Source organism: Sylvia atricapilla, chromosome 2 (assembly GCF_009819655.1).
Source record: "Sylvia atricapilla isolate bSylAtr1 chromosome 2, bSylAtr1.pri, whole genome shotgun sequence".
In the NCBI taxonomy this organism is placed as follows: domain Eukaryota; kingdom Metazoa; phylum Chordata; class Aves; order Passeriformes; family Sylviidae; genus Sylvia; species Sylvia atricapilla.
The window spans coordinates 38,033,324-38,059,525 of record NC_089141.1 but is presented as its reverse complement, the minus strand read 5'-3'; the positions used below and the strand labels follow the sequence as shown (position 1 = coordinate 38,059,525).

The 26,202-nt window shown below is 34.1% G+C and overlaps 1 protein-coding gene across 1 annotated transcript in view; it reads right to left on the bottom strand.

Annotated features, from left to right (window-relative positions):
- Positions 1-26,202, bottom strand: part of CNTN5 (contactin 5) — a 605,619-nt gene that overhangs the window by 400,830 nt on the left and 178,587 nt on the right. Inside the window, exon 2 of the mRNA XM_066312958.1 lies at positions 18,033-18,169. The gene's annotated coding sequence lies outside the window, so the exon portion shown is untranslated. The remainder of the gene's footprint in view (positions 1-18,032; positions 18,170-26,202) is intronic.

The window sequence follows — 26,202 nt, the reverse complement described above, 5'->3', positions numbered from 1 at the left end:
GGTAAATTCTACCTTTTAAACTCTTCTAAGACGAATTATAAATCAAGGTACATATTATTCTAGGAGGTGAAGTAAGGCTATGAATTACTTAAGGAAGAGAAAGGGACTTCAGGAACCATCCCCAAGAAAAACCTCTCATGAACTCAGGCATATATTTTATTTTTTGCACTAAAGTAGCAATCAGCGTAACTTAAATGCATGACACTTATCCAGACTTTTCATAGTGTTAAAGCTCTGAAGCCAGGAACTTTTATGTATCACATAAGAAGAAAACAACCACATCTTTAGCAGTTTCTGGCCAAAAAAGAGGCTCTTTAGGTGTTACTTTAAGTAATGAAATCATGATCAAGAGAATTAGCTTTTTGTTTAATAGATAATGCATTCAGATTGCCTGTGGAAATGTCAAACTTTACCCATAGTGTTAGGGTCCTAAAGGAGGCACAACTGCATTATTACAGGCCTTAACTCTTTTTACTGATCTAAATTTGCCTTCCCTATTGGACAACTTCGAAATTCTGGGTGGGTTTTGAGGTGTAGAGCAGTTAAGCAACAGTGGTGTGTTTGTCTAAAATTAGAATGTTAGACAAAAAAAAAAGAAAAAAAAATCAGGTAATTAAAGCAAGTGAAAATAGCTCCATGGTTAAGTGGTAGTGGAAAGGTGAACTTGAGAGAGACCAGCCCTATGAAGAAGGACTTGAGGGTTCTGGTGGATGAGAAATCAGACATGACCCAGCAACGTGCACTTGTAGTCCAGGAAGCTAGGGCTGCATCAAAAAGAATGTGGCCAGCAGGTCAGGGGAGGTGGTTCTGACACTCTGCTTTGATCTGATGAGACCCACCTGGTGTACTGTGACCTTCTCTGGGACCTCGAGCACAGGAAAGATTTAGACTTGTTTCAGTGAGTCCAGAGGAGGGCTGAAGCACCTCTCCTGTGAAAACAAGCCTGAGAGAATCAAAGTTGTTCAGCCTAATCTAATGTTGCTTTATAAATGTTATTTGGCCATTATTTCATTTCAATTGTTATTGTTTTACTCTGATGTATCTAAGGGAGTAAGTATATCACTAGAGTGAGATGAATGAAGATATTTTTCACAAGCTCAAGTAGACTCTAAATTTCCTAAAGATAAAGGACTGTTATAACTAAGTAAAGTTTATAAGCATTTGCCTTTTCAAAAGCTGTCAAGTTAAAAGCTCTTACATAATTCTGTTAATACAGAAAAAACTCTGGAAATACTACTTGCTCTTCAGTGCTCTCAGTGACATTAAACTATTACAATTTTAATTTGCAGTTCAAAACAGAATTATATTAGATTTATCTAATTAATATTTTATTCATTTTTAAAAGGCACTTTTAGGCACAATGAGGTTGATATTAGTTACAGTAATTTTAAAGTAGTCTGCAGTGTTTTAAAGGTGCTGTAACTAACTGTTAAAGAATTTAAAAAATAAATTTCAGAAACTGAAAAATGTGTAAATGTACAAATATTTGGTTTCGAATTAGTGAAGTCATTTGTCTTGACTATCTTGCTTGTTATTTTTTTTTGATTTTGTTGGGTTTCTTTTTTAATAAAATAAAACTTTTCTTTGAAAACATAAGGATTTAAATATTAAAATGTATGTCAGTAGCTGTATTTAATTTCTTGTTGGGTCCAAATCTGCAAATTTCTTGTCAAACGAACTATTCACATTTATTGAAGAAAGAATGCACTGAAGTAAATTCAGAAATTGTTATTAATATTATCATTATTATTATTAATAGGGAAATATTGGCTAAATACTTATTACTCTCTTCTTGAGATAAATCCAATTACATTTACAATGTATGGCAAGTTTCAGTATTTGACAGGAAAAAAATTACTGACAAAGAAGCAAAAAATAAATAAATGCTTTCTCACATCTCAAAGAACAAATGACATTAAGTCATTGTGCTAATCACATATATTTACTCTGGATGGAATTGGTATTTAAAAGAATGATTTGTTTTGCAAGATGCAGTAAATCTGCCATTTATTCACATATTAGTAATCACTCGGGCTGAATTGCCTAAAGAACACAGAAATTAGAGGAAAGATAAACAAACGCAAATTGGTTATCACAAGGTAAACAGATTCTAATGAATTCTCTATTCTATGTAAGCAACATTATCCCCATCACTCTACTTTGATCTTAAACCAGTGAATATAATCACATAGATGCTTAAGACTGACTTTGAGTCAAAACATTTACAGAGCAGACTTAGACTTCTCCTGCGAGACCGTAATAGACTCTGTAGCACCCAAATCAACATGCGCTGTTGCTTCTTTCTTGTCTACACTGTTGTAGTTACCCTCACACTCACCTCCAGCATGTTCAGAGCCCTCCAAAAATACTGCTACACTCTCCAGCTTCCTGACTTTCTAGGCTCTTCTGTCTCTTGCAGGGTAGACGCTAAAATCCAGTACAGAAGCAGCAGAAGAGAGAAGCAAGAAAGTGGGATTGTTCTCTGTCGGGCCATTCATGTGTTCCACTTACTAGAGAAAACAGTAGCTGGGAAAGTGGCAATGGGACTGAATGTCATAAGGATTACCCAGCACGGTCCAAGAGCCTTTTTGTCCAAATGCTGACAGCCCCAGAGGGGAAGATTCCAGCAACTGTGTAAACTAGGGAATTACCAAGAAAAGAAGGACAAAAAGATCATGGCAGTTTTAGAGTTCCAGAATCATCATGCCACCATTGCAATTTCTGTCTAGGGCTGGCTGAGCATCATCAGCATGGGGGACACAGGGATGCAGCAAGGCAGTGGTGATACAGACTGCAACAGAGGACCCACACCTCGTGTGTGCATCCATGGAAGCTCTCTCACCAGTGGTTGGGCTGATATGGGTCTCGCCAAAGCCAGAGCATGCAGGCAGCTGTCTCAGTGTGTTAAATTCCCACTTCTGAAAATTAGTTCTAAAAGGCTGGTTTGAAGTTTGAAGGGGTTTCTTAAAATTTTTTCTATACCCAGAATTGTGGAATATTGATCCTGAATATATGGTCCATAGATTTTTGGTTAATTAGAAGTCATCAGTAATTCAATAAACCACTTGGAATCAGAGTTGATATAAACCACTATGAACTGAGAAGTTTTTATGTCCAACATTGTCATTGACTTCAAGCTCAAAAAATGTGTCTTTGAAGAAGCGCTCAACATATAGTGGAGAAGGTGTTGGAAAAGGGAGAACATTTTATTACTGACTGTTAAACAAAAGCTTTCAATAGTGACCTGAATTGTGGCAAGAAAGTAAATTTGTTGGAATCAAAATAATGCAATAGAAGTGACAAATATAATAATGTATTGATGGGTATCTAATATGGGTGGCTCAGAAGGTGACTGCAGCCTTGATTATACAGGTATAGCATGTGAAGACTCAAACAGCTAAACAGGGCTCAGGTATGTCAGATTGGAGGACTGTTCTTTGAAGAAAATCCAAGTGATGAGAAAATGTTTTTTATAATGAGAACTGTGATGCCCTGTTTTGCTAAGTATAACTTCTTTAGTATGTTGTACTAAGTAACTTACATGGTAAGGGTTAAATGCATAATACAAACAGCACATATTCAAATAATACTATTTCACAGTAAACTCAGGTTATATTTATTATGTTTGACAGAGTTACAACACAAAATACTGTTACACAATCTCTACAATACCCTATTTTGCAAAACCTTAGCAAGATGGCCTAGTCAACATGAAACTGCACTGTTGCCAAATGAAGTTTAGTGTGCAATAATTGGCCAGTTCATCCCAACTAGGAATTCCAGGTTCCTTTTATTGACAGATACCCTGAGGATGATTTAGATGTTGGTTGAACTGAATTAACTTCTGCCATTTCTTTTCATTCATTATAAACAGACACTCAGTGATGAAGCTCAAAGCCACATGCCTTAGGCATGCAGTGAAGTGTATGGAAAAAGAATGACTTCTTTTTCAAGATTTTCTTTTAAAAAATTAGTATCTTGGACTGCTGTTTCACAAATGACAAGTTTTTTATAACTAAAGTTAAAATAAATAAATCATACTCTCTAATTCATGCATGAATTTCTAAACTTGTATAACTGGATTTAAAAAATGTGAACTTATTTTTAGTAAAAAGTGTATTTTTAGACAATGTAATATGTGTATGTTATCAGCTAAATAGACACTACCATATAGGAATCTGTTAATTACATTTCTAAGATTGGTACAGTTGCATTTATTTTAATGTGCAAATTCCAGATTCTCATGTAGCTGAACATTCATTTATCTGGAAGACTGAATTTATGTTGGCACTAATTTGTTATGGATAATGAATGCACTATGCAAGAAAAACACACATTTCTTCTAGATAAGCCAAATTATTTTTAAATTTACCAACATGACTGATTACTTATGTATGACAATTACCATGTTTTAAAATAGTTTTTATATTTACTTATATTGATGTCTAAAGAATTATTAATATTTAATTTGTTTTTATCAGGAAAATCTATACAGACAAAACTAATATATACTGTTAGATTTCATACAATTGCAAAAGTACTAAGGACAAAGATTTGGGTTTAAAATGAAGTAATTCTTCATCCCCAGTTGAATTATTTTCTTTTGCTGTGTTCACAAACAAGCCTCTTGTACAAATTATGATCTACATATGGGAGTTTTAATAATGTTGATGACTTGGTATAAACTCAGTAGGATAATGTTGTATGCTCATTTTTCTTTTTAGGAGAGGAAAAAAAAACAATAAAACCAATGTTCAAAAATCTCTTATTCTTCTATTGTTCAAATATATATCTCACAGGAAAAAAAAAAGCAGAAGCAGTAGTTCAGGTCTAGTTCCTAACAACAAAATATAATTCTCACAAAATCACCTAGATTTCCTGTATCACATAGATGATTATCTGGTCAGTAGTTACAAATGCTATCATCTCTAATCTATGGATTTTACCTAACTCTTAAAAAAAGAGAATTGGGCAATGTCTGACCCTTAGAGTTGTTCAACTATAATACATCTTATTTTCTTGTTTCATGGGTTGAGATATATATATATGTATATATATATTAAATGTTAAGAAATTAACATATTTGTTTGTCTTATTCCTATTTATCTTTTGTGCTCTAGTCCTCACATCATTCTAGAGAGTTAAAAGGTTGCAATGTGTGGCATGACTTCTATTTGCTCAATGGTTTGGGAGACTGGCTGGCACTGCTATGTGCTAGTAATTAACTTTTTTCAGTTTATTTTCACAATTTATAGTGAGTCACTTGTTTCCCAATTAACATGATGTTCTCAGTCATTCTGTGAGCTCCCTTGCATTTGTCTACAGATAATGAATGTTCATTTGTCAACTGATATTGCATTAATTAGATCCTTTTCTCAGGGTTTTCTGCCACCCTTCCTTTCCTACTCAACTCCCAGATCCTAAAATGGATTTTAGCTATGAAGCAAATATTCGAATTTCTGTGGTAATTTTTGACTGATGAATTGAGCTTTCATGGAGGACAAGAAGGCTCAACTCAAGAATGAGTTAAGCTGTCTGAAAATGGGAATGCCTGAGATAGAAGGCTACTTTACAAGGGAGTGAAGCATTTCTGAGTGCTGAGACAAGGAACAGCCTCAGAATTAACCTGTAGCCATCCTGGAACGAGAGCACTAAGGAGCCATTTTTCCCAGCAGATGTGGGCAGGAGGATAGAGCCAAGGGTGGCCTGGAGCATGCTGTACCACTGTTCTTGGGACTGGTGCTGGTGCAAAGGTATATAAGCATTCTGCTTGTGATCGATCTTTGAAGACTCCATGTAGAGCTGCACACTGTACTAGGACAAAACATTGCATTGTTTATTACAATTTTTAATGTAATTTTTTGAGCAAAAATGTATTTAATTTGCCTCAAGGCATACCATGAAAATTCCCCAAGAGCTAGCAAACTGATTAGTCACTCTAGAGTTTTAAAGAGTTTAACTTGGTTTTTTGTTGTGCTCAGTTTTTTTGTTTGTTTGTTTGGTTGGTTTGGGTTTGGTGGGGTTTTTTTTTGGTAGTATATTTTCTACAGAAACACAAGAAGGAATATTCTGTACCTTCTATTTCCATGCTATCTCACATTTTCTGGCTTTTCTTTAATCCATGTCTCTACTCAGTTCAAATTAACTTTGAAGTAATTTTTGCTTTTTGTACTGAAAGTTAATGTGCTCACTCTAAATTCCCTGTAGTAGCAATAGACATTTTGTCTTTGAAAAGAAAACACATATAGAATTTTTATAGGATTCTACTTCTCAGACAGACTGTATGCTCCTCTTCAAATTTCTATAAATGTCATGGACATATGCAACCCTTGGCACTACTGAAAGCTTTGCTATCAACTACAGTGGAATTTGAACTAGGTTTTCAGTTGGTGGTTTTATTGACTTTCTACTTTCAAGGTCTTTTCTAACATGAAAACTAGTAATTCATATTTTCAGCTAAATTGCCTGTTGTCCCACTTTTCCTCCTATTCTAACAATTTGGATGAAAGATTCTGTTTCTACAAATAATTATATAATTAAGCTGTAAAATATTTAAGATTCTTCATAAGTATTTTTATTAGATGGGTTTTTGAAATCAGAGAGTTAGATCAGCTGATATATCAACTGAAAGAGAAACATTGAAATTGGAAGGCTGTGGTTTGTAGCTACACTATAATGAGAAAAACATACTACTACTTTACTATATTACTTGCAATCTCTTGAGTTCCTTCTCAGCAGTAGCTATGTATTTCCTTCTAGCAGTATTACTCCTGGGACACAGCAAACAGATTTTCATACAAGTGCATATGCTGCCTGGGACTTGAACCCAGCTGGAAATGTTTCTGAGTCCCTAAATTATAAAGAATAGCTTTTTTACTTCCATAGTTTCTGTACAGGGATTATTTTCCTCATCAAAGGGACTTCCTTTCCCACCTCTCCTCAAAGTTATCTAATTTTCATTAGTATATGATTTACAGAGTAAAGGAGATTTTTAATGAACTAAAATCCATTTCATTTTTATTTGATGACTTGTTGCATTTATCTTAATAAATACTATGAAATAGTTTTCATCAGGTCTGTGAAATAAACAGTTCTTGCATATAGTAAAAAAGGCAATATTCAGTGAGCAGCAAACTGAATCAAATAAATAGCACTGAAGGCTCTCTATTCCATATAGCAAATTACTTTTCAATCTTGAACTTAAGAAGGCAGTGACACAGTTATTTTTTTAATAATCTGTGGATAATAGAACAAAGCTCTAATTGAAAATTTGAATAACAAAAATAATTAAATAAGATCTATGGATCAGTATATCATGAAAACTGAACATATCTCTTTAAGTTCATGTTAATTATAAAAAACATGTGATCTATTAAAAGAAAAGGAGAACAGTAATTGATTCTGTAAATGACCTTGTATAGAAATACATATGAATTCTTGATGGGTGGGACAAGTATGGATACATCAAAGTACTGCAGATACAATAGGAATGCTCAGAATGTAGCCTTAAATGTGAGCTCAGAGACCACTGACAGAAGTTTGCACAGCCAATGTCACCTTTGCTGATGCTCCAAAGTAACTATCAGCAAAAATGGAAGATTTACCAAAAGAAGAAAAGAGCTTTTTTCCACCACATTTATATCTCCAGCAACTTCTTCATTATAAGATATTATCTCTATATGGAACTAGGTAAGGGAGCTTGGATGAAAAGAACGTATTTTCCTATGTCTCAGAGTCCAGCCAACCATGCTATTGAAGATGCACCTAGCTTGAATACAGAAACTGTGATATCCCACTGCCTTTCTTCTCCTAAATGTAAAAAAAAAAACAAACCAAACAAACAAAAAAAGAAAAAAAAAAAAAAAAAAAAAAAACCAAAACAAAAAAAAAAAAAAACCCAAAAAAACCTTAAACTTTCTCTTTTAAAAAATATAACAAGTATTTAGATCACATTCACTATGGAAATCTAAACAAAGTTTTCTCTGTTTAGAATGAGTTTTATTATGGAATGGCTGACACTTTTCAATGACTTTCTGTTTCCCTTCTACGTGTTCTTAGGATGTCATGAAACCTTACGTGTTTCTGCAAACCAAGAACTTCAGTTTAAACTAACTAATTTGGATTGAAGGATTTTCAGTATCAAATTTTGGAAGTGGATTTTTGCTTCATAAAGCATCTGAACACTAACTAGGATTACTGTTACAAAATTTAGTTGTTGCATTTTACTTGCTAGAAATAGTCATTTATCTAAATTTGTTTTTATACTGCCTCTCCTCATAAACAATTCAAGCATAAACTCTGTAAAAGATTCCTTGCACTTTAAATAAGTTAACATATCACTTTTATTAGCTTACTGTATGAAAAAGTTATGCTGATGTTTATTTTCATTTTCAATTCATGAAAGACATTTCTTGCAGGAGAGGCTTTCAAAGTCTGGCAAAAATGGGAATAGAATATCAAAAGCCTTGTTTTACAATATTCAGGAATACCACTTTCTTTATTGCATGCAATCTTAGAAACTCTTCCTTGAAATACATTCAGCTGATCAGGTAACATTTCTATCCAGGCCATTCATCAATAGATGTGCTTCCTTCCACATTTTATTATTTTGTAAATGAATTAGCTATTTTTTCACCAGTAATATTGAGATATTGTGGTCAAAGGATGTTTTTTCATCTGTACAGGTGTGAATTCTTTGTTACGTAGTTATGGCAAACTATTTTGAGTAATACCTAATTTACTTGTTGTTTTCTTAAATCAGTGTAGAATTAAAATTTCACTTGACATTTGCAAATAAATAAATCTCTAAATATAGCATCTGAACTGGGATGATATTTAAATAAATATTCAATTACAATACACTTGAGGTAATAAATACACTTGAGGATTAAAATTAATTTTTAAATTTTGTGCATCAAGAACTTAAACCCCAGAATACCTAATGATATTTTAAGAGAGCTGTGGCCCTCTTTCATCTTACAATAATATTTAATTGAAAAGAACTTGGAGTAAAAGAAAAGAAGCACTAAAGATGCTACATTTTCCCTCTTCTGTTCTACAATAAATGGTGAACTACAACTTTCATTTAAACTATTGTAATACAACTTGCAAATGTAAATCAAAAAGACCACACACTATGTCTTTCACATAAAAGAGACAGTTCAAGCTTTTAAACTTCCTTTAAAAAATATAAAAATAGTGCAGTCACTTATTCATAAAATCTATTGACTCTAACTCTTGTGTCTCATATAGTACCACTCTTTTCCCTTTCTGGCTAAAAATAAACCTGAGAGAAATCACCCTATAAATATTTTCCCTTCTCAGATATTTACATTAGGATGATACACATTTTCCTTTTGAATATTCAATCTTTTGGAAGGAACACAGTGAGCAGCTCACACTTCTATCTGTTTTGGAATCTCAAACCAGAAGAGAACATCCTCACCACATGCAATGGGCAAGCAGGAGATAGAGCCATGAACTACAAGGGAAAGTTGTGCAACAACAAAAAATAATTATGCACTGATAACTGTGTCTTGTTAGAGACGAAAGAGATTAAACCAAAAGGTGTAAAGGGAAAATAAAGGATAATAAACTTGGGATAGATGTGTAAAGCTATGTCTTCCTTTTGCAAAATCACTGATAGAAGGTTAATTTCTATCAATTTCTTATGGAGTTCTTCAATATATTCCCTGTCTTGAAAGCTGCTGCTTTGATGACCATCATGTTCTCAGTTTGATTTCCTGGGAAAGCAGAGGCGTGAGTGAGAACCTGGTGTCAACCAGAGTATGTGGAACTGTCCCATTCAGATATTTCATTTTGGAGTACAAACTGGGACAGTTCAGACTAGTTTTAAAGCAAGTAAACAGGGAAGTCTCTTGGATCAGTTAAAAGTTGTTTCTTTTTGCTCTTTCACTGTGATAGAGAATGCAATATTTGCACAAAACTGTAGCTATGAAAACATCACCAAAAAAGCAACCAGAGAATTCTCCTACAGAAATAAATTATACCGATATTGTTCTTACCTTAACTTTCATCTTGCCCTGATGCTTCTGAATTCAGAAATTTTAAGAGGAGTTATATATTACCCTCTTTGAAGAAAAAACAATTGCATCCCTTTGGATGCATATGTCTGAAGACCAAATTCTGCTTTTGGTACATCACCAAAAGTCTGATCTATCCTCCTGCAAATTAAAGTTAGTATCAACTAAAAAAAAAAAAAAAAGTGCCAATTCAATCATGTTTATAAATATTGTCTTATATCTGTATTTTAAAGACTGACTAATTTCCCACTTTTCCAAGAACTTTCATATCTAGAATACTGAATCCAGTTTTAGGCCTCACTGTAAAAGAAAGACAGTGACCAGTTGAAGAGAATACAAGGAGATCACTGAGTTGGGGGGAGCGAAGCACTTGCTCTTAAACAAGAGTCTGAGGGAGCTGGGCTTTTTCAGTTTGGAACAGAGTTGGCCTTGGAGGGATCTACCAGCAGACCTCAGTGTTAGGGGAAGTCCTTGAGGAGACATCACCAGGCTCTGCAAAGCAATGCAAGCTGGAAAGATGAGAAACAAGTATAAATCAAAATAAGAGAGTTTCATCTGAATATGAGGAGAAGTTTTCCACCATAAGGACAGAGAGGCAGTGGCACAAACAGAGAGAAGTTGTTCACTTTCCATCTTTGGATGATTTCAAGACCCAACTGAATGAATACCTAAGCATCTTGGTCTGACCCAACTGGATGAAGATGTAAACAGCCTGGCCTGACCTCCTTGGAGCCGACCTGCCATGAGCAGAAGATTGGACTGGAGACTGTCCAAGGCCCTTCTTCTATCTGTACAATACTATTGTACAAAATTTGCATTTTATACAGAGATTTTTCAGATTGCCAGATTTGGTAGTTACCTAGTTTATTTCATGTGATAGATAATCCAGGCTGACATCAGTTACAAGAAATTATTTTAAAATAATGCAACCAATAAATGTGAAGTCTATACTCTCAAAAAGCCTCTGTGGAATCCCATAAAAATACACAAAAACCAAGGCAAAAGCCTATTATGTGTGTCTGCCCAATTCATTAGAATTAACTAATGAGACTGTTGACTTCTAAAATTGCTTGTGTCAGGTGGCAATGACAAACCTGTATTTGCAGAATGTCATTAAATAGTTTGGAGCTCATTTCTAACAGTATAAGATATTAGATTAAGACAATAATAATGTTCATATGAATTTGAAATAATAATTAGAAATCTTCTTTAGAAACTCCACCGCATATATGAATAAAAGGATAAAATAACTTTAATTCTGAGGACTTTAAACAGGAAAAATACTCATGCTATAATAAACAACAATAATTAGTATAATGACAGTATATAATACTGAGCTTTGGTTCTTCTCATCCTGTCAAAGAAGCAATTATTTTTCCTCACAAAACTGCAAATAAAGGAGTTGTACTGCATATTAGGGATGTTTAATGCTTATTATCAGTGTCTCTGTTATAGTATGAAAAGCTTCAATTTTTGTGTGAAGTTATGGATTTTCCACTATTTTCAAAAGTATTGCAAAAGACAAATATGTCTCATTTGTTAAGACCTCTTCTCTAGATGTCTCTGCAACACCTGAGATAAGAATTTGGATTCAGACATGAGTCAAGATCAAGATGTCTTGACAGCCTCTTTCTCTCCTTCTAGTCATGTAAGGCAGCATGCCATAAGCATTTTTATGGCACTTTACTAGGGGTTTTTGCAAGTCTAGAAAGATAAAACAACATTTATAAATATATGCTTTGCAAATACTTCTCATAACTTGAAATGTAAATGAATGTTATATAGAACCAGAAACATGAATGGTATATGAAGTTGTTCTGAAATGTGTACCTGTGTAAACTGTATAATGAAAATCTTACACAAGACTTTAGCTCTCAATGTTTTCTTATTATCAATTTTAAATCATCAGTTTTCTGAGATTTTCATACTGAAAAAAAATCATGAAAAATATGGGCATCTTCCAAAATTACCTCTAGCTCAGGGATTGCTACATCTGGCTATCACCCAAATACATGAATTCCAGATAGGACGGTAATAGTTATATCATATCTGGAAAGGCATGGTCAATGAGCTGTCTTCAAGATTCATTGCTTGTCACTTTGAACATTTGCGTTCACTACTTACAAAGTATGTGTGGCTAAAATTATAAGACTTTCTTTTGCTCATTTCTTAGGAAAAGATGAGTGTCTGTGCAGTATCTGCCCCAAATTCTACCTGCCTGTATCTATCCCCAACGTGAATGAGTGACTGCCTTGTAACCAATCTCAGTCTGGCTGGTAGGAGACAGCAGTGCAATGGGCACAGTCTCAGACAGCCAGGTTTCAAATTGGACTTCTATATTCACTATGTGGAAAGTAAACATATTTTGGTCTTGATGGACATTTTAAAGCTGTTTTTAACCAACAGTGAAGGCTGCTTGGACCTTAATGGTTTGATTCATAGCTGCTTTCATGAAAAGCATGGTACCTCCCCAGATCAGACCAGAAGTGGGGGTGAGGCCGTACCACACTTGATTTTGTATTAGTTAATCCTTCAGGGAGGTGGCACACTCAGTGGAGTGGCTCTGTGTGTAGTTCACTCCTGATTTTACTGGGATTTCTGATGCTGTATCAGTGCAAGAGATCACCTGCTTCAAAAAGCTAGGCATGCATTTTGGCTTCCTGTGATTGCAAAGCCAGTCTGATAGAAAGCTGCCTTGGAAAGTAGAAGTCTTACTGCCATGAAATTTCCCTTACATCTAGTATATTGGTTTAGCCCCAAAACAGAATAAAATGGAACAAACCAGAACAGAATCTTTTTCACTGCATCAACCAATTAAGCACTGAATACATGATCTGTAGTTATAGAGGTACAGGGAAAGAACCGAACCACAACTTTTGCAGCTATTTGTCACTGGTAAGGCTTCACTGTAATGCCAGACTGAGCCTACGTAACAATTTTAGGATAAATTTGTTTCTTCTTTAGATCCCATTGGGATGAAAAAAAGGTTTCTCTGTATGGAGACAGATTTATAGATCTGAAATCTACATACATGCAGTTTGTTACAATAATATTTCTATTTTTCCTATTGTGTGTCAACAGAAGGCGATGAACCGTTATTAATATGTTACATTTAAGTTTCTCATTAGCATGGAATAAGCTGTAAACATATATATCACAATTTAATCTATCAAATTATGTACTCAGTATTAATGATAACTATACTAATATCTGAATAATTCAGAACCATAATCTAATAGGACTTCAGACATTACTTACAAGGTATTTAATAAAATTGTAGTAACAAAAAGTTTTAATTTTGAAGTGCTTTAACCTTTGTAAACTTACAGAGCAGCAAAATATAATATTTCATCACAAAATTAAAATAAAATAGTCTGGAAGAACATAAAATTGAGGTCAAAGTAAATGGCTTCAAGATCAAAGTCTGGAATATTTTAGTTATTTCTATTGCAGACACGTAAGTAGGAGAGGGGAGAATCACTACTCATTTCAGGTTGTAAAAGCATGAATTTTCTCAGAACACATGCATGCTTGTTGTCACCAAGATATCAGTCATATAAACCTCTTCAATCCTATTTTTAAACTAGTGTGTTTCTATTAACATTGCTAGCTGTGTTAGCTTTCTCAGTCTGTGTTGCTCTCCCCACCTTGAAAAGAAACTTGTTACTCTGTGAGATGATTCAGCTGCTAGCCAAGCAGGTGCTAAACTGCTATACTTTGCATCCAGCAGGCAAAACATTTTCTCTAAGATTGAAATTCTAGTCCTTAATGTATGAAACAGACTGCAAAGGAAACTTTTCTGATGAGAATAATTGCATCTGAAATAGATTTGATGTAATTTTCTACCTCTAGTGTTTTTAATTCTATAATCAAGGGAAAGCTATTCAAGTCGTTTAGATGCTTATTCAAGTCACTGTAGGCTTGAACGACCTTAAGTTAGAGAACTAATAAGTATACATGGAAAGCCTAAGTCACTGGTGTATAGTAAGTAAAGTTTAGTATTAGTCTTAACATGATGTTTGCATTGATGTGTAAAAAGTATGATTTCTACAGGAACTTATATGTAATTAAAAAACCTCAACCTAATGTATTAGATATAATCTCAAAAATCCTTTTTAAACACACTAGAATAGGAATCAGGGTAAATAAACAGTAAACTTACAATTTTTAGATGCCCTTAGCTCTTCAAATTTAAGTAGGTAGCATGCAAGAACAAGTTATCTCAAAATCAGGACTCCCAGACAAAATCTGTTTAAGAAAATTATTTTTCTCCAATTAGATTGGTGAAAAAAATATATGTTCAAGTAGCCAAAATTTCTTTATTAATTTTTAAATTCAGGTGGTTTTTTTCCTGGTAAAATATCACATAGTGTATGTGATTTAAAGCTTCTTGGTTCTCAAAAAATTATGTTAGAAGTTCACACAATAAGAGTAAAATCTAGAATGGTCAATTTATAATCAAAAAAAAATCATATTAAAATCATGAAATGATCAAGCACTGGAACATCATGATACTCACTGTGATAAGATTTTCTCCTTAGCACTATTTAAGGTCACACAGCCCAAAATTAATAATAATAATAATAATAATAATAATAATAATAATAATAATAATAAAATCCCAGGAAAAATGCAACATTTATCCTTCACAGAGCCACAGCTGGTTTTTTTTTAGCATAGTTTAGCAAAGTTTCTATGGGTAGTTTTAGCTGGCTATATGTTTAAAAAAACAGCCTTGTTTGATAGGGAGAACTGTCCCTATGGAACATGAACTGGCAAAAGGCCAGAGTCAGTAAGGAAAATTCAAAATCAGTTGCAACACAGCAGCAGTCTAAAGTATCAATTTCAAAATAATTGAGTCATTATTTAACACATGAAATACTCAATAATCCTTTTTTTTTTTTTTTTTCTTAAATAAATTATAATGACCATCAGAAGTGAAGTCAATAAACATTTTTTTTAACCCATAGTTTTGAGTGAGTAGAATTTCTGGCAGGTACCCAAACAGGTCACCATGAGTAGGATAATGTGGCAATCTGTTATCATTAGCTCTGTTGGAAAGGTTCTGAACACACTAGAGAGAATTAAATGACCTGGAAAACTCAGTCTATGGAAAAGTCTATTGTACTCATCTCCTTTATTTCCACCTCTCTGCATCACTGGAATAGTGGAACAGCAAGATTTGCAGTGGTGACAAAGATAAAGGTCATTTTTCTGTTTCTCTTTCATCCAGCACGAGACATTTAAGGACTGTTAAATTCTACACATACAGAAAATTACTATTTTCTGTCAGGTCCTTCTGCTCTCTTGGCGCGTTAGTCTATTGAAATCTTCACATTTGGGAGACATTGCAGGCTTGTGTTTTAAAAATTGCTGCTACTTTTGTTCCTGACCATCATTTTTACAACTGTCAGAATTTCAAATCACCCAAAATAACAATACACAACCCCCCTATATAGCCCATTTTAGCAACTGTTTTTCCTAACCGGTATAATTTTTTCCAGCAAAACTGGAAAGAAAGAGTACTTCTTAACAGTTCTATTAGGTCTAATCATTATGCCAAGATCCACATGGTCAAGAAAGATGCTATAAATAGAATGATATAACCTCTTTAAAACATGCATCAGAGACATTTCTACGGTTTACATAAACTTCATTGCTGTTCTCTATTTATTTGAGTGGTTAATTTGAAGTGAAGACTGTAACTTTGACATGCATCAGCTATTCTGATTTAACAGTTTTATATGCAAACCTTATTCCTGTGAAATCCAACTAAAGATAAATCCACAGAAATTAAAGAAAAGAAACATGAATCAGAGGAATCTTAGGCAAAAAAGGAAAAGAAAACTTTTGCATTTTGGGAGAGATGAACCTATGCCTTGACCTCAAAGTTGAGAAAAAAATTCAAGGGACTATAGTCAGGGAAGCTCAGTGTTTTCCCTGAATCTGTTTTATTTTATACTATGTACTTACTGAGAGCCTGAGGACATGGACTACCAAATACATATTTTTGATAGCATATTCTTCACCAGTAAATAAGCAGCTTGTGCTTAGGCATTAATTATGCCAAATCTTTCTTCTTTATGGAAGTGTAACAAAATACAGCACAATTTATGTTTTACTGGTAATTTATGTTATTTTTTCAATGGGAGTTTCTCTATTTGAGCACATTATCTTTTATGACTGATGAACCACGCAGATTTAAGAAACAAACACAGGACTCATTTCTGCTCTGTTGCAGCAGAGGATGAATTTAACACCTGACACAAAGGCTGGCAGGACAGAAGTCAGTTCTGTCACTTGATATTATAGATTAATGTAAAAAGAATATCTGCATAAATGATCCCAAAATATTTGTCAAAATTTGACTATCATAAACCTCCAGTCTAAAGATTAAAAGAATTCTGGAATAGTATAAATAATTATTTAGCCTATTAGAAGTTATTATTTTGAGAAAAAAAAAAATCTGTGGGATATTATTTCTTAAATATACCTTTACCAATTATGTCTTAGACTTATCTTTTCTATTCTTTAGCAAGATTTTTCATTTATCCTTTGGGGAAAAAAAACCCCACCCTCTTCTGTCTTCTCTTCTCTATCACTTTTTGCTCCTCAAAACCATTAAAGACACATCTTAGATTCCAGAAATCCTGATTTGCATGCATTCCGAACTACAATATTTTTATATAACAAATATCCTTACACAAATCCTCTACTCTTATAACACTTGTAGAAAAAAAAAACGCAAAAAACCAACAAGTTAAAATTCACCTGCCAATCTTTCCTATGCTTTTAGTGCAATACATTTCCAAGGGCAAGAAAATGAGTTAAACTGTGTTGTATTTAAAATGACACTGCAAATCTACTTATATCAAGTTCATCAGTTCTAATTCAGTTATGTCTTTTGGAGGTCTCTGACTCTCTCATTCATTACAATGACTTTCTACTCTCTGATATGATTCTCAATTAGTTGGGTAGGCAGGTAAAACTCTGACATCCAGCAATGAACTGTGTGCTTCCAAATATGTTTGCACAGCCACACATTACACTTTAGCAAGCTCTTTACCTTAACCCATTAATAAACCATAGTTTGAGGTTAGGAATAAAGACTCAACTCAAAAATTAATTAGAGGTGTCCTGAACTACATGATCATGAGCCATTCAGCTATGAAATGATAAAGCACATCAGTTAACAGATAACCACAGACATTTACTCCATCTTATTTCAATCTGTGGCTGCACTCATGATAAATTGAAAGTGAATAACTATCGTTCATCTGTAAAGTGAATATCAAATTCAAATGACTCAAATCTACAGCTGCTGTATCACAATGGTTTGTATCACAACAGGCTCTTGAACAAAATGCTTTCCATATTCACCTGCTTCATTAATACAAATTTGTATTTATATAGTACTCCAGTAAGGCATGCCCTGAGTTACACAAACCACTTAATCTAAGTTGGAAAAAAACTACTAAAAGGGGCATTATCCTTGACCTTCATGAGATTTACCTTCTTGGAATTCATTTGTCATTTCAGAGTCCTGAAGCATACCCACCATATTCTAGACCTATACCAAGCCACACTGAAATACCTGAGAGGTTAGACTTACAGTTTAGATTTTGTGACTTATCTACAGAGATTTCCAGAATCAATTATATGCTACTAAACATCACACAAAAATTACATTTAAAAACCTCTTCAGTGCATTCAGGTTAAGAATGTACTGCAGTGACTGTTTTAGAACACTTACAAGGAATGGTAAACACTTTCAAAACAGAACCTTCTACAAATCCATATTGAGAAATATAACAATATCATCCATAAAAGTTTTTTTTTTTTTTTTAAATCTCTGTTCTATTTGTAACCTTATTCAGTTTAAATTGCTCATGAGAGCATCTGTGTTTGATTTGAACTTTATAAACTAATAAAGGCAAAAAATAGACAATAAACGTATCCCAAAAGTAGTTTTGTCTAAATATCCAGTACCTTCACTTTCCAATTGTCTGTACAGGAGTTCTTCAAAGCAGAAATTATCTCCACAGATTAGGTCCTGTACGAGTGAAAGCCGATGATGCTCAGAAGCTGCACCGGATTCAATTGTATTAGGAATCCCTTTTCATAATCTGTGAGGGAAAAAGAGTTACATGTGTATGTAGAGCTGTATTTGAAGTATTAGGTGTCCAAAACCTTCTTCTATGTGGACATACGTTCATTTGGCTCTTTATGTTTCATTCCTTGCATGTTGCATGACATAGCAGTATTGGTTGGCTGTGTGAGTTTAATCTAAGAGATCTGCCTTTCTTCAGACTAGATATAGAATTCAAGTGTTTGATTTATGTTGTTTGGTGGAAAAAAATCTAATTTCTTATGACAAGAACAAGAAATTAAGAGAAGTAAGAGAAATTAAGAGTTCTTTTTTATCTGCTACCCTTTATAAAGGACAGTGCTGGGAAGAATGGAAATGATACGTGTTAACAGTATTAGCCTCTTATGATCATGTATACTCATCTATAATGGAATGAATATAAAATAATTTCTGTTGTTTGAATTTATACCAGCTCATAAGCATTATTGTAAAGATGTTTTCTCATAGGATTTTTTTTAGAGTAACTTTTTCCAGATAAGGTGCAATCACAAATTTGTTGATTATTTCAAAGTACTCATTTGAAATTATGCTAGAGACATGTGTCTCCATTTAGCTTATTATTCTAAAAAAAAAAAAAAAAAAAAAAAAAAAAAAACCACAAAAAAACCCAAAAAACACATGACTTCCTTAAAATAATTATGGTGTTAACTATTTGATGATTAAGCTAAATCGACTGCAATGAAATCACAACACTTTTAATAAATTTGAACAATTTTTAGCAACCTCAGTCAGGAAAGAAAAAGTCCCTAACCGCTCCTCACCAAAAACCCAACTAAACACACCCCCTGCAAAAAAAACCCCAACAAAACAACAAACAAACAAACAAACAAGCAAACAAACCTACCTCCCAAAAAACCCACCAAATAAAAACCCCTCCAAAAACCCCAAAACCCACCCCAAAACCCAAGCAGAAAAGCATTGTTGTGGTGTTACATGGGCATTTAGATTAATTTTCAAATAAATGCTAAACCTCAATTTTTTAATGAAAAAGTGTTTATTGAAAATTAACACAGTACTATCATTTTCAAGTTTTTCCTTTTTTCATTTCCTTTTACTCAACCTGAGTTAAGTTTATAAATGCTTCTTCCCTTGACTTTTTCATTCTTTCCTCCTGACTAAAGGAATCATGAGAAATTTCTTCATGTTCCAATTTACTGTCTACTTCATCTGTTGTCCTGGGAAACTAGCAGCAACTGGAAGTACATCTACTAAGCAGTTTTTGCCCTATTCAAAACAAACCAAATAAATAAAAGCCAACTAACTTTCTTAGTCATATCTGTTTATGTGATAGGCAGGAAATGTATTAGATGTCCAAAATTCTTCTACCAAAGCACTGTGGTAGAATTGACTACCAACTTCATAGCTAATTCACCTGAGAATTATGAACAGTCTTCCCTCACTCTATCAGACTTGTAATTCAAATTCAAAGTTTTACCTAGACCTTGCCTTTAGAAAGGCACTGAATTCAGGGACTAGAGAGTAGCTTTGAATTATATTTCATTTCTTGAAACAAACAAATAAATAAGCAAAAATATAACGGAGAAAATCTGCTGCTGCTCTTATTAATATTTTGTGAAGCCCTGCCTAGAGGATAAGAATTTACCTAAGTGATATTACAGTTCTGCCCTGTACTGCTTGAATGATTCAAAGCTGCATTCTGCAGTCCAGTAACCATTAAAATCTGTGAAGCAAAGGAAGACAATCTGTGCATTCTTCTTTTAGAGTTCGTTCACCTTGCTAAAAACAATAGAATTTTATAAAGATTATGAAGACAAAGATTAAAGTAATCTAGTCATGAAGCCACCATATAGGAAGAGAGAGAATTAGACCTTTTCTCTTCCTTTACAATATTTGCATGGGTTTTAATTGTTAATTATAATAATGTTTAGTGCAAGCAAAAACCCAGGTGAATACCAAGTACCCGACAAATACATTTTCTCTGGTCTATTTGTTTACCAAGCGGTAAAAGCTCATGATTTAATAAACCTTCCAAATTCCATTCATAGTACAATTTAGACAATTTTCATAAGGAATGCCATTCCTCCCTCCTGTCTTTTAAGCACCTGTTTGTCAGCAACTATGGAGAGGCATATGCTAAAATGGGAAAAATTATCCTTGAAAGCTGCAGGCTCAATTCCCATCTCTGACAGAAGCACTTCCACACAACCATGCTTTATTTCATTTGAATTCACTATGAGCATCTCCAAACAGCATCTGGATAATGAAGACGTCAGCCCTGAAGAATTTACCTAAAAGTTAGAAAATACCCCAGATGATTCTCTGAGTGGACTGGATCCTGTAGCCCAGTGAATTGCTACCGCTATCAGTGTGCCCTGACCTTTGTACAAACTTTCAAGGCATAAGACAGTCATGTTTACTTTGTCTGAATTTCTCTTACTCAGCTAAACTTTGTTATAGTTGCTAGAACTGTAACAGCAATTTTTGAAATTACCAAGAAACCAGGTGTATTTAATTTTGCTTTTGCTTATCTTTCTATGGTAAAATTTTCATATGTGTGGTAGTAACAAGTAGTTTTTTCTGAATAGAATTTGATATTTATGACTCCAACATGTCAGCATAGCATAGAGGACATTTGTGGTCTGACAAAACAGGCCTTGAATGGTGGGACATAGGATTCAGTGTAGAGAGGGGAAGACACATAATTATAAGAAATTACCATAGTAAATGATTATATAAATAATCATATTAAATTATTGTATAAATTATTAAATTATTCTATATTATATAAAATCATATATATATATATTATACAAAAGAAGAAATCACAAGCTAATTTTCCAGACCCAATGTCTTATAAGCACCTGACTAATGACCAGCTAAGGCAGTATAGACCTGGCAAAAATACTTTTAAAGGCAGCAAAGAGAAAAAAGATCAGGTACCTAACATATGTAAAGCACGCCATAATTAGTAATTACAGAAGAAGCACACATGTGAAAAATAGTGACAAATAGCAAGTTATGAGGAAATTGACAAATGTAGAAAAAGTCCTTTTGTGAGTCTAAGGTGAAGAAGAAAACACACATGAGTACCTGTGAAAGACTAAGGATACACTAAACAGCTGCAACCTCTCCCCATGCTGAAGTCAACATTTAGACTCATGTGTTAGGAAATCAAGCTTAATAGGATAAAAGTGCTATCAAGATTGTGTGTATGGAAATTTCAACTTCTTCTGTGATGGCATAATTTTTGTTATTTTCAATTCCTTTCTTGTTTTTTTTGTTTTCCTGTGCTAATAGGTACTGAATGAAAAAGAAATTTTCAAGTGACAGTTAAGATTTAAATTACACTAACAATAAACTATTAAATCTACATAAAAGGTGTGTTTCTTCTTTGGCCATAAAATACTGCTTTTTCACAGCACATTTTGAAACCAATTCCTAGATATTATTAAGCTGATCAATCATTTGCCTGCAAAGCTTACAGCTACACCTGGGAAAGAAAGACTGCTCTTAAGAATCATGTCATTCCATGGTGTTTCATTTTATATGTTTTTTGTTTTATAATGGAAAATAAAAGCAAACACACAAATTTCCTTTTGACAATAATAATGACAAATCCCTCCTTTTAATATAGTTCAAAATTAACTTTTCTGTTTTCTTGAGTTTCTTTCTCTTCTGACCTGTTTGAATGTATGTGTATAATATAAGCTATCGTTCTGTGTTCATCCATATCCATATGCCAATAATGTTTTTTTAATTTTATTTTTAGACTGATTAAACATTAATTAACTGGAGTAATTAATCAATTTTTTTACTGCTAATAGTCATAGATTTCATTTTTAAGAACTTGTTTTGTAATGAAAATGAATATGAATCTGTATTACTTTCAGCTTTGAACTGAATGTCAAAAATATAATTGTGAAAGAAATGTTGCACAGTAACATGGAAGCATGATGCATTAAAAGAAAAAGAATCACAATTTATTCAAACATTTTATTAGATATAAGCATCTACAGATCACTGAATTCCACAGAAGGTGGGCTAGCCATTAGGTTTCAGTAACTGAAAGAAACAATAAATCTCAGCTTTTACTTTTACAGCCCATTACACACAAAGGTCTAAAACCTTTCTATTTGCAAGCCTCAGAGTACTCCAGCTGCAGAGTCTTTAACTTTCCAACTTTCTGTGACTAATAGATGCTATACTGTAGAACGAACAGGAAATTAGAGTGGAGAGAGATGTAAAGTCAGTATCCTCAGAAAGGCCGTGCAGGAATGATGTGAAGAATAGTTCACTGTGGGCTATGCTGTCTCCCAGTGATCCTCAAACAAGACAGATTACATTCTTATTAATGATCATTTAAGAATCAGTGAATTTTTATATGTTAGAAAGGAGAAGCAGTTATAAAGCTATTAAATATTGTGGAAGGGCAAGGTAGGAGAGGCAAATAGAGAGGTAATAGATTCTGTGACAAATTTGATTGAGATCTGCTGTAGTTGGAAAAAAATAGCTTGAGAGTTGTATAGATCTTTCTCCTGCTTTTCACTTCACACAGGAAAGTTATGCCCTTTCAAAATTTCATTCTGTGTTGAAGGGTAAATCTTTTATTTTTCATTAAAATATCCTGTCAATTGACTTGCCCTCCAGCATTTGCCAAACAAATCTACTATTTCTGATGGAGCATGATTCAGAAAAAATAGTCACCTTCTTCTCATGTGTCTATTCAGTAATTCCACCTTTCTTCTTGAATTGGCAAAATCAGATCTTTCTCCCACTTAGTTTTCCCTCTTTCCTGCTGTGTCAAATGGGCTCACAGTCTCTAGGTACTTTGAAAACGTGCCACATTGTTAGGATAGGGTTAATAATTTCGGTTACCAGAGAAGCTGGGAATAGAGTCTCCGCTTCACTGCAACCAGGTGTTGCTTTCATTGTTTTAACCAAATCAAGTATAACTCTGCCTGGGTAATCGGGATGGGGGGAGAAGGAGAAGATTGGGACGGCTTGTATTTGGAAACTAGGTCGGGTGAAACTGTACCTAATCATCATAAGATAGATGATCGAATTGTAATGATTTTTGGTAGCTAAACATGATTATTATTTCAAACCAGAATCGTAAAGAAGGTATTTACAAAATTCATGCTTGGATGTATACAATAGAACAATGTAAGTTTAATGATTAACATAGAATTATGTAACGAAATGGTATAATACGGGGCCCTTCTTGGACCCTCGTGGGAGTTGGATTTGGGTTTGTACCCTGGCTCCCAGAGCTCTTCAATAAAGCACCTCATAATCATTCCGATGGTTATGCGTTTTCCTCACTAACAACATCATCATTGGCTTCATGGAAGAAAGAAGCTTTTCTAAAAAACACAATACCTCCCACACTGAACTAGAGGAATCTCCAGGCAGCCTCAGACACATGAAGCAGCTTTCACTATCTGTGTCTGTATTACAGGCAAGAGTTTCCTGCTGTGCAACCAGACTACCTGGTGACTGCAAGGCAGACAGCACCAGCATCAGCAAACACAGTTTCCATTAAAATCAAAGACTACTGTGTTCTTAAATGTCCTCTGGGAGGCCTTGTACAGTAGGTTACACTGAAGAATCATCTTGCTATAAAAAACCTGAAATGTTTCTACTACATATGTGGGTTTCAATCGTGCTTTTGAGTTCTTAGTGCAATGTTTTCCATTTAGAGTCTTCTGCATTTTTCTTCAATCTATTTCTGGTACTGTACGGTCTTGACAGGAGAAGATTACAGAGAGTATAGATATACCAGGATACCTTAATGGCAAGAAATTTGTCCTCAGACTCCTTATCAAATGAACTGGCCATTATTGGTCTCAGTTCAGCCCAAACCTTTTCAAAATACAATTTAAAATAGAGCTTAAACACATATAACTACTCCATGAGATAGCTACTTCTCCAACATTATCCTTTAATGTCTGCTTTGAATTTACCCACAGAGAAATCAAACATAACACAGGAAATGGTTTCCACTGGTTTACTTGGAAGTGTGAAAGCATTTCTCTCCTGTGTGATGGGCAACAGTCTGGCCAGCCCAAGGGAAGCTATGTCTAATTCTGAACTTAAATTTTGAAGAAAAATATTCCACTTAAAAAACAGAAGTCAATTCCTGAAGTGATGAGAAATTACTTACTTGCACAAGGGAATGAGAGATACCACACAGTGAGTGGCATCTCCTCCTGTCTGTCTTTCACAGACTTCTCCAGTAGGAAAGTTTTCAGAAAGACTGTGAATCTAGGAATTTATTTTAAATATATGCATATAGTCTGGAGCTCAGTAATTTCAAAACAATAATTTCATAATACATTTTTAATCAGGTAGAAGGAAGTGCAGATTGTTATTCAAGTCCTTAAATATGTAGCAGCATGTCCATCTTTACATTTAAATGATATATTGAGATTCACAAGTAATTTTGTACTGCCTACTTACATATACCTTCCATCTACACACTTTATAAACAGTAAGATGTGATCCCAGGATAGTCCTTCTTCCCTCACTTGCATTATAATAACTATAATAATGGTGTCTGTGATATCAGTAACACCCAGAACTGGTGCTGTCTGCACTGTGTCATGATTCTTTCACAATAGAAGTAAATGTCCAGTTTTCAGAAGGAAAACCACAGAGACATAAATTAGTAAGTCAAAGGTCACCAAGAGCTGATGCCAACAAGTAGGAGGTTTTAATGGTCATTTCCAGTAAACCATAGAGTTCAGTATTGGAAGAACTCAGTTGCCTAGATGCAGATTTTGAAAGAACAAAATTATAAGGAAGGAGATAATTCTTAGCTGTATAGATGAAACTTTGAGGACACAAACTCAGCTCCAAAAGAATATCATTTGCAAATGTTTGTAAGTGGCATAATATTTGGCTTCTCTTTCCTGTTTCTTTAATGTCAGGAGGTGTAGAAAGGGAACAATGCAGTGAACCATGATTTACTTTGGGATTTTACTCTGAGTCATAACTAATACTACAACTTTTTGATGGAAGAAGCCAAAAAGTTTAGAAACTGGAAAGGTACAAACAAAGAAAATTCCTGCTGGTATGGGAGCTGTGAGACTGGGAATTGCATCCTGGAACAAGAAACGTACTGAAAAATTGCAGCTGGCATCTTTAAAAATACAGGTGAGGAACCTAGAAAGTGATGACCTCCTGAGATATCATCAGTAAATGCAAACCCCAAGACACTTCAACTTAGTCTCTGAAAAAGTGAAAGCAGCCCTGGAAAACAAAATTGGTCTGAAAGAAGTGAATCATCATCACTTTCCCAAAAGTCTAGCTGAAAAATAGTCATTACCAGCATCTACTGGCTACTCAAAATGGTGTGTCTTATGCCCTTTTATATCTCTACAATATAATGACCTTATTTTAGAGAATCTCTCTCCCTGAGACCTTCCCAAGCTACACATGTTTTTACTCTTCTAAACAAGTTGAAATCTACACAAAGTTTCTACAAGATCTTAGACTCTCATTGAGGACACCTAGCTAACTCCAGACTCCATGATGTCAATAATTTTTGAAATCCACTCTGTTACCTTGTTGGTCCCCGCTTTGGGCTCACTTTTGAAGTAGTTTCAGTTTGTCCTTAACAGCTCAGGGGTGACTGGGTGTCTCTTGGTGACAGATTTGTTCTACACTTCAACATGATTTGGCCTGTTCTGAAATCTAACTCACTCAAAACTGCTATTTTACATCCACACAAGTCATCTATTTGAAGGGCATCTTCTGTTGTATTGGTGAGAAGTTGCTTCATTAATGAAAAACTCACAGTAACTTATACTAATCGTTGGGGTTTTTTTACACTGATTGTTGGTATATGATTTATTGGTGATGCTAATGACTATTGCTTGTTCATATATTCTTGATTGTGGATAGCTATTTTTAATTGTTATATATATTCACTTTATTGATACTTTTTATGTTTTCTGGTGATGACATCTGTGGCAGGATTCTTGTGAGCATTGATTTTTGTAGTGTTTTTGGATGGTCTAATAATGTGGAGAAATTTTAAAGGAATAA